The sequence below is a fragment of the Hypanus sabinus genome, chromosome 14 (assembly GCF_030144855.1).
Source record: "Hypanus sabinus isolate sHypSab1 chromosome 14, sHypSab1.hap1, whole genome shotgun sequence".
In the NCBI taxonomy this organism is placed as follows: domain Eukaryota; kingdom Metazoa; phylum Chordata; class Chondrichthyes; order Myliobatiformes; family Dasyatidae; genus Hypanus; species Hypanus sabinus.
Window position 1 is genome coordinate 24,138,102 of NC_082719.1, and position 7,618 is coordinate 24,145,719.

The following is a 7,618-nucleotide window of genomic DNA, read 5'->3' on the forward strand; positions in this document are numbered from 1 at the left end:
CTTACGTTTCTTGAAAGTACTACTTCTTTCATCTTTCATAAATTTAATAAACTCATAAGGCAAACATAATAAATATCTAATTTCTGAGTTGAATTTGAGATAAGCACACATGGATTTCAAATTCAACTGAAATTAGATGATTTCTAACTTTGCTCTTGATGCTTGTTAAACAAGAAAAAGCTTGCTCACAATGTAGGAAGCTGAAACTGCAGCAAAATGCAGCAAACTGCAGCTTTTCTGTGAATAGCAGGATATTCTTCTTTCACAGAAATCCAGAACTTGTTCAGGGGCTGGTCGGTAAATCTCATCTCACGTGCACAATCGGACTGCAGCTCACAAAGTTCTTCCTCTTCTCTCAGTGTCAAGTTCTCAGGCTGAGCAGTAGATTCAGAAAAGGGGTCCCTCATCCAGTCTTACAGTTGTGTTGAAAGGGTGGAAAAATACTGTTCAATTTTGTTCTGCAGATCTTCCAGGTGTTTTTCAATAAGACTCAGGATTTTCTGATATCCTTCCGAGCAGCACTGGAAACACTTCAAGATTTCCGTTTGTAGTGTGATTTTTCCAAAGATTGAGTTTCCTTTTGAATCCAAGAATCTTGTCACTTGAAGTCAAAACATTTTCTCCAAGGCCTTGCAGAAACTTGTTCAACTGGTTTTTATGATGAAAAATATCTGTTAAGTAGACTAGTTTCTGCAGCCATTCCTCATCTTCAAAGCACTCAGCAAAATGTGGCCAACTATTTTCTTGGAAGTACTCCTGCAATTCTACTTTCAGCTCAAACACCTTGTTGTGAACTCTTCTTCTGGTAAGCCAGCAGATTTCTGTATCTAGCAGGAGATTAGTGTGGTCTTTGTCCAGGTTTTCACAGCTTTTAAAACGTTCTTGAGTGTACTGGTCTTAAAGCAACTAAATAACTTGCTTCCTGTTTCTTTTTTACGACTGTGACCTTATTTTCAACAGTTTCAATCTGTTTGTTTTGGAATTCTAATAGTAGTTTAAAATAATCAGCACATTTGCATGTCATATGGTTGTGGTTTGTAGTTAAGTGTCTTTTCAGTTTTGCTAGAACTATTGCTGCATTTATAAGTTATTTGGCTCAATTGAATAGGACAACCTGGATCACCATTCCAAGTAAAACCCATTGATAAGTGGCTTTCATTGTAAAGATATGGTACCAGCTGAGTTCTTTAGTCCTGCCCACTTCTTTGTCTACAGGCTGGTGGACAATTTCTGGGACAACAGGGGGCTGCGGACCCAAGTCTTCTGATTGCAGAGGGCAGTCAGCCATTGGTGTGCGTGCACACCCAGCTGGTGGCTCTCCACCTCAGGACCCTGTAGAGATACTTGTACAGGGACCACCCTCCAAGATGGCTAACACACTTTTTCCTCTGGGGTCATTGCCTGTAGGAGGGCACGGAACTTCCAGCAGACAGCATCAGACGTGCCACTTTGAGGGAACTGCCTCACTTTACCAAGAGCCGTTGAGGGTATGGGGTTTAGTCTCATCCAAGCAGGGTGCTCCCGCACCGGTGGGGGATTGGTCGCCATCCCGTCGTGGTGGGAGTCGAGGGGTTCCGGTTGCACCACCTCTTGATTAGCCAGACTTCCTGTCAGGCCCGGGCCTCAGGGTACCATACGGGCGAGGGTCCCACACCATGAGCCATCTGACCCTTCTGGGACACTGCAAAGCGTATGGGCTGCTCTTGCACGCCTTCCTCTTGACTCGGCTTGGCAACCTGTTTTACCATCTGGCAGTGGAGGGGGTGCCCAGCAAAACCTCTTTGTGCAGGGAATTGTTCCCCTGTCCATTGGACAGCTGGAGTGGAAGGTGTTGCATGGGCCAGTACCATGCGACCGATTCTTAAGCAGGTTCGCTGACATCCTATCCAGCTGTCCATTCTGCGTCTGGGAGAAGTCACAGTACACACATATCTGAAATGTGAGATGTTGCAGCCCCTGCTTGAGGATTTTAAGGGGCTGGTGCTCATTGACCATATCGGAATTGTCCGTAGGCCCAGGCCTAGAACCCTCCCCTTCAAAAATTGCTGCACTGGACTGTCTTTAGAATGAAAATTTCCCTACAATTTTCTCCTACACCAGTAGAGTTTGTCTGATCCCTTGAGTCAGTTGGGGGCACAAAAGGGGAAGTTATGGGAGGTAGTTCGGGAAAAAGAGGCTGATGTTACAGCCCAGGAATTCAGTCAATGCTCAGAAAATGCACTTGATGATCATCAGCCTGCCCGCCGTGCAATGCACGTTCACCAATTATCTCATGTTAAAAACTGAAAATAAACGCAGCTCCACTGTGCACTGCCACACTTGGCTGAGACACCTCGAACGAGACTGCTAAAGAGTCTGCTTGGCTACTAATGCTTGCGAGTGCAAGCATTGCGTATTTCGTGAAGTTCAAAAAAAGGATATATTTTTTTTAATCACAGTCTCTCATGGAAATCCAGATTTCCACAGAACCCATGGACTAGATGGATATTCCACCATGAAGCCAGCAAAAGGAGCAACTGAAGAGCAAAGATGGACACCAATTTGTCATGGAAGCTCTTCTCACTCTCAGAGTAAATGATGAATTACAGTAACAGCGGTGGCTATACTTAATCACAAGTGATATTCGTTATTCATTTAGATTAATTCTTGCACAGATACATTATCAGCATATATGAACATATGCATATTGTTGCAAACATTGATTTGCTATCAATTGGGATCTACTCTCATCCCCACATGCAGAGATTTATTTGTGAAAATTGAATAATTTAATCATGCAAGTAGAAGAAAATCATTGAAGTTTCCTTTGGCTCTCTCTCCACGACAAATCACTTCCCTTACCAGTAACTGTCCTAAGATCAAGGAGGAGCCCTGTGGTTTGAAGAAGAATGAGATCCATTTCTCATACATGGCATTTTCCACACTGAGACTGTTCCATTTCAAATGTTTCCGGCTAACTGTGTCTGAATCAAAATGCAGCTTCTAATATCATTTTAGCTCACCATTAGGTAGATACTATTCAATCACCAGCATCTAATCCCTTTGTTGTAAGTGACCACTGCTCTCACTGCTTTGAATTGGTCCTTGCTCCACACATGTTAAGATACAGACAAAGAAAAAGTCAGACAATTTTTTTGAGCTTTCCAGTGATAATTATGAAATCTTATAGTAGTCACAGTGGTAAAGAATCAGAAAATATTGAATAAGAAAGACCAACTATACTATATTCATTGAAATATTTTTAAGATTGTTTAATCTATGTAGAGATACAACACAGTAACAGACTTTTCAGGCCCAATATCACCCATGAAACCAATTAACACACTAACCCATCTGGATGGGAGGAAACCAGAGCTCTCGAAGGAAAGCCATGTGGTCAAGGAAATTGAACCCCAGTCACTGGGGCTGTAGTAGCTTTGTGTTAACCACTACACTACCATGCTGCTCACATTCACATCTTTAATAATAACAAAAACTTGTATTTGTTTAATAACTTCATAAGGAAGTAATTAATATTTGAACTGGACCATACGTGCAGATATTAGCCCTGACCAACAAAGCTCAATCAAAATAAACATTTTAAACAGTATTTCAAAGTAAAAAAGAGAAGTAACGAGGCAGAGAGCTTTACAGATTTGATTGCTAATGGCCAATTGTTAAGTGAGGAGAAATTAAAATCAGGGATAATTATAAAGTCAGGCCAAAGGATTCATCAAAGAAAGTATCATTCAAGTGATCCTTAAGCTTCTAGCGACATGTTGCGTCATAAGAACATGTTGTTCTTAGATGAATGTTTCTTTCAGTTTCACAACCCTACCAGTAGAATTTCAAACTCTTAGCACAATTTAACAAATTGATTTTGATATCTTGTGTCACCATATTTTTGTTTTGCAGATTGGCTGTCCAGACAAACTACAGATTCAAAAATACTAACAATTGCTCAATGTGCATGCATCATATTGTAACCTCAAAATGCAAAGGTAATTTTTCCTACTATTAGACAACAAAAGTAAACTTTTATTTACATGTTAAAAATTGTTCAGTTGGGCCACTCAGTGGTCACTATAGCTGCCATTTCTCTTTTGAAGAATTTAGAGAGATAGTGGGATTTCAGAAGTGTCAGTGCATATGGTTAGAAGGGAATAATATGACTCAGTGTCACTTAAGTTGATAAGCAATCCAGAAATGGACTAAATTTTGATAGTTATGAACTAATGTGTAAAATATAGCTAAGAACTTAATTTTTCTGTCTCTACTAATTGCACAAATCAATGAAGTTACATAAAATTATATAACTGCAAAGAATCTTGGAATATTTATATTAAGACTTATTCCAAATTACAATACCTTTTAAAACTGTCTACCCTGAACTGTTAACTTACATTATGCTCTTTTCCACTGCAGCCTTACCAGTCTACTTCATCTTCGGCAAGGATGTGGCAATTTAAATGAGCTACGTACACAAGGTACTGCAGGAACTCAGCAATTCTGGCAGCATCTATGGAAGGGAATGAACAGTTAATGTTTTGAACAAAGACTCAAACCAGTATACATGCAAATTAAATGAACATGTACTCAGTAATTTACTTAACAAGTAAGTTAGTATTTACACAACTATTTTATGTCTTACTTGTAAACACCTATCCAAGAAACATCAAATAATATTTTTTTAAAATTAACATTTTTACTAAATTGTTCCATGGAAAATGAAATGAAAATTAAAAACACTGCAGATACTGGCAATTTGAAATAAAGCAACAATGTTGGGAATACTGAACAGATCAGAGTACCCAGCATCTGTGGAAAGAGAAGCTGTTGTTTCAGACCCAAGACCCTCTAAATTTGAACCAGGAAAAAAGAGGAACTAAATGAAGCGGTGAAGTGGAGGAAGGCTGGGTAGAACAAAGGGAATATCAAAAGGAAGACAAGATGAGCTAATATGGCAGTTAAATAACAGTTAAAAACAATTACATTTCATTGTATGTTCGTGGTCATCTTTTGCAGTAGCCTATCCACTTCGAGGTCCAGTATGCTTTGTGTTCAGAGTTGCTCTTCTCCACACCATTGTTGTAATGTGTGCTTATTTGAGTTATTGTCACAGTTGTGTCAGCTTGAACCAGTCTGGCCATTCTTCTTTGACTCCTTATTGAGAAGGTGTTTTGCCCATAGAACTGCTGCCCACAGGATGTTTCCTTGAACCATTCTCTTTAAATTCTAGACTGTTGTGTGTGAAAATCCCAGGAGATCAGCAGTTTCTGAGGAACTCAAATCACCCCATCTGGCACCAATGATCATTCCATGTTCAAAGTCACTTAGATCACATTTCTTCCCCATTCTGATGTTTGGTCTAAACAACAACTGAACCTCTTGACTACGTCTGCATGCTTTTATGCATTCAGTTGCTGGCACATGATTAGCTGATTAGATATTTGCATTAACGAGCAGGTATACAGTTGTACCCCATAAAGTAGCCACTAAACGCACATAATGTTTTCCTACTGGCAGGTTACCAGACCATATAAAATAAAGGTAAGACTGGACAAAAGAGATGAGCGAAGCAGAATTGAACACTTCTGATGCAGGCAAAAAGAAAGCCAATTTGCCGAGAGTTAGAAAATTTGACATTGAGTCTGAAGTTTGCAGTACCTTCAGACAGAAGATGAGGTGTTGCTCTTTAAGCTAGTTTTGGGCCTCGTTGTTTAAGTGCAGGAGGCCATAGAGAGAAAAGATCAATGTGAGACTGGGATGGTGAATTAAGGTTGCTGGCAACTACAAATTCAGGCCACTCCTATAGAGTGAAGATAGGTATCCTACAAAGTAATCACCCAGTGCTCTTTTCCCAACAATAAATGCTGCTTGACTCACTGAGTATCTCTAGCAGATTGTTTCTGGCTCCAGGCTTCATCATCTGCAGTCTCTTTTGTCTTTCTGCAATATGCGTATGTTTTCTTTTCCCATTGTAGAATTTCAATGCAATGTACTTAATTTGAAGAACTGCAAGTGAATTGTTGCACCAGGTTGAAATCCTATCTATGTCCTTGGAGCCTGGAAAGGGGTGAGGTGAAAGAACATCTCCTGTACTTGTATGACTCTTTAACTGAACCAATAATAGCAATTAGCAGTCAATACAGATGCTCCCTTTGCAAAATTGGTTATTGCTATTGAGGATGAACACCAACCAAGATGCCCCAGCAAAGCTAATCCTGCAATTCGCCTATACCTTTCTAATTTCTGAAATTATTGGTAATCTGCCAAAGTAGTTAGTTTGATGTCCCAGAATGTTTAGCTATACCACTAAAAAAGATGAGTAAATAATTATAGAATAATTTCTATTCCTGGGTGTTCCTATGTCAGTTAAAGTGAAAATACATTGCTGGCAAAGTTATAGAAATGGACAATTCTCTGGAATCTGTGGCATATGATAGAACTCAAAGCATGGTGCTACCGTATATGTAACATTGAGGTTAAATTGTTGAACTGCGTGGCCAAATGGTTAAGGCTTTGGGCTAGTGATCTGAAGGTCAATAGTTCGAACCTCAGCTGAGGCAGCATGTGTGTCCTTGAGCAAGGCACTTAACTACACAGTGCTCCTGTAGGTTTATAACCCAGTGGCAACAGCTGGTGCAATATGGACAGGACAGGACAGAGGACTCAACAACTGATCTAGAGACATTGCATACAACCACTGGAAGATGAGAAACTTTAATGCATGTATTTGTATCTGGGATAGAACCTGTGTAACAGAATAGGACACAAACATTTTATCTGATTAATATATTAAAATATGTAGTTTATTAAAAATATGTTCTTTTTTTAATCCTTGTCAAAGGAAGCCTTGCCATTCATACCTAGTCTGGTCCACATGCAGAACCAACAAGGTAATTGATCTCAAATGTCCGGTGAAATGGCTTTGAAAGCTATTCAGATCAAGAGGTAAAGAGCAATTAATGCTTTCATTGCCACCAACGATACAGAAGAATTGCAGACTAATGGGATTAGCTTTGCTACTGCATCTTGGTCAGTGTTGCAGTTATTCATCTTCAGTAACAATAACTGACTAGGCAGAGAGAGCATCTGTATTGACTAGCGATTCCCTGGACTGGTTCAGTTACAATCATAGATTCAGCATGAATTGCCACCTTATTTTCAGAAATATCATTTCTTGTAGAATATGATTGAGAAAGTGTTTGGATGATCTATGAGTTACAAATTGATTTGAATCCAGTTTTGATCAATTTGTGATTATAATAGAAATGTTAACATAGAAGATAGAACAGTATAGCACAGAAAAAGCCCTTCAGTCTATGATGTTGGGCAACCTATATTAACAAACTCAACAATCAATCTAATCCTTCACTCCAACCCAGACCAAAACCCTTCATTTATCTTACAACTATGTATCTTCATCTAAGAGTTTCTTAAATGAGCCTATTGTATCATCCTCTACCATCACCCCTGGCAGGCGTTTACCACTAGTCACTGACCTCCAAACTGAATATATTCCATTTCTGCCACCCTCTGCCTACAGTGGACAAGACAATTCCGAAACCACACAATACTCAGTTAATTCTTCAGGCAATTCCCAATCGATAGAAATCAATTGAAAGAAATTATTTGG

General features: G+C 39.4%; 1 long non-coding RNA gene across 1 annotated transcript; it reads left to right on the forward strand.

Annotated features, from left to right (window-relative positions):
• Positions 1–600: 600 nt before the first annotated feature.
• Positions 601–4,644, forward strand: LOC132404379 (uncharacterized). The gene is made up of 3 exons (XR_009515514.1): positions 601–805; positions 3,895–3,980; positions 4,405–4,644. It is a non-coding gene; the product is annotated as an uncharacterized LOC132404379 (long non-coding RNA).
• Positions 4,645–7,618: the final 2,974 nt, after the last annotated feature.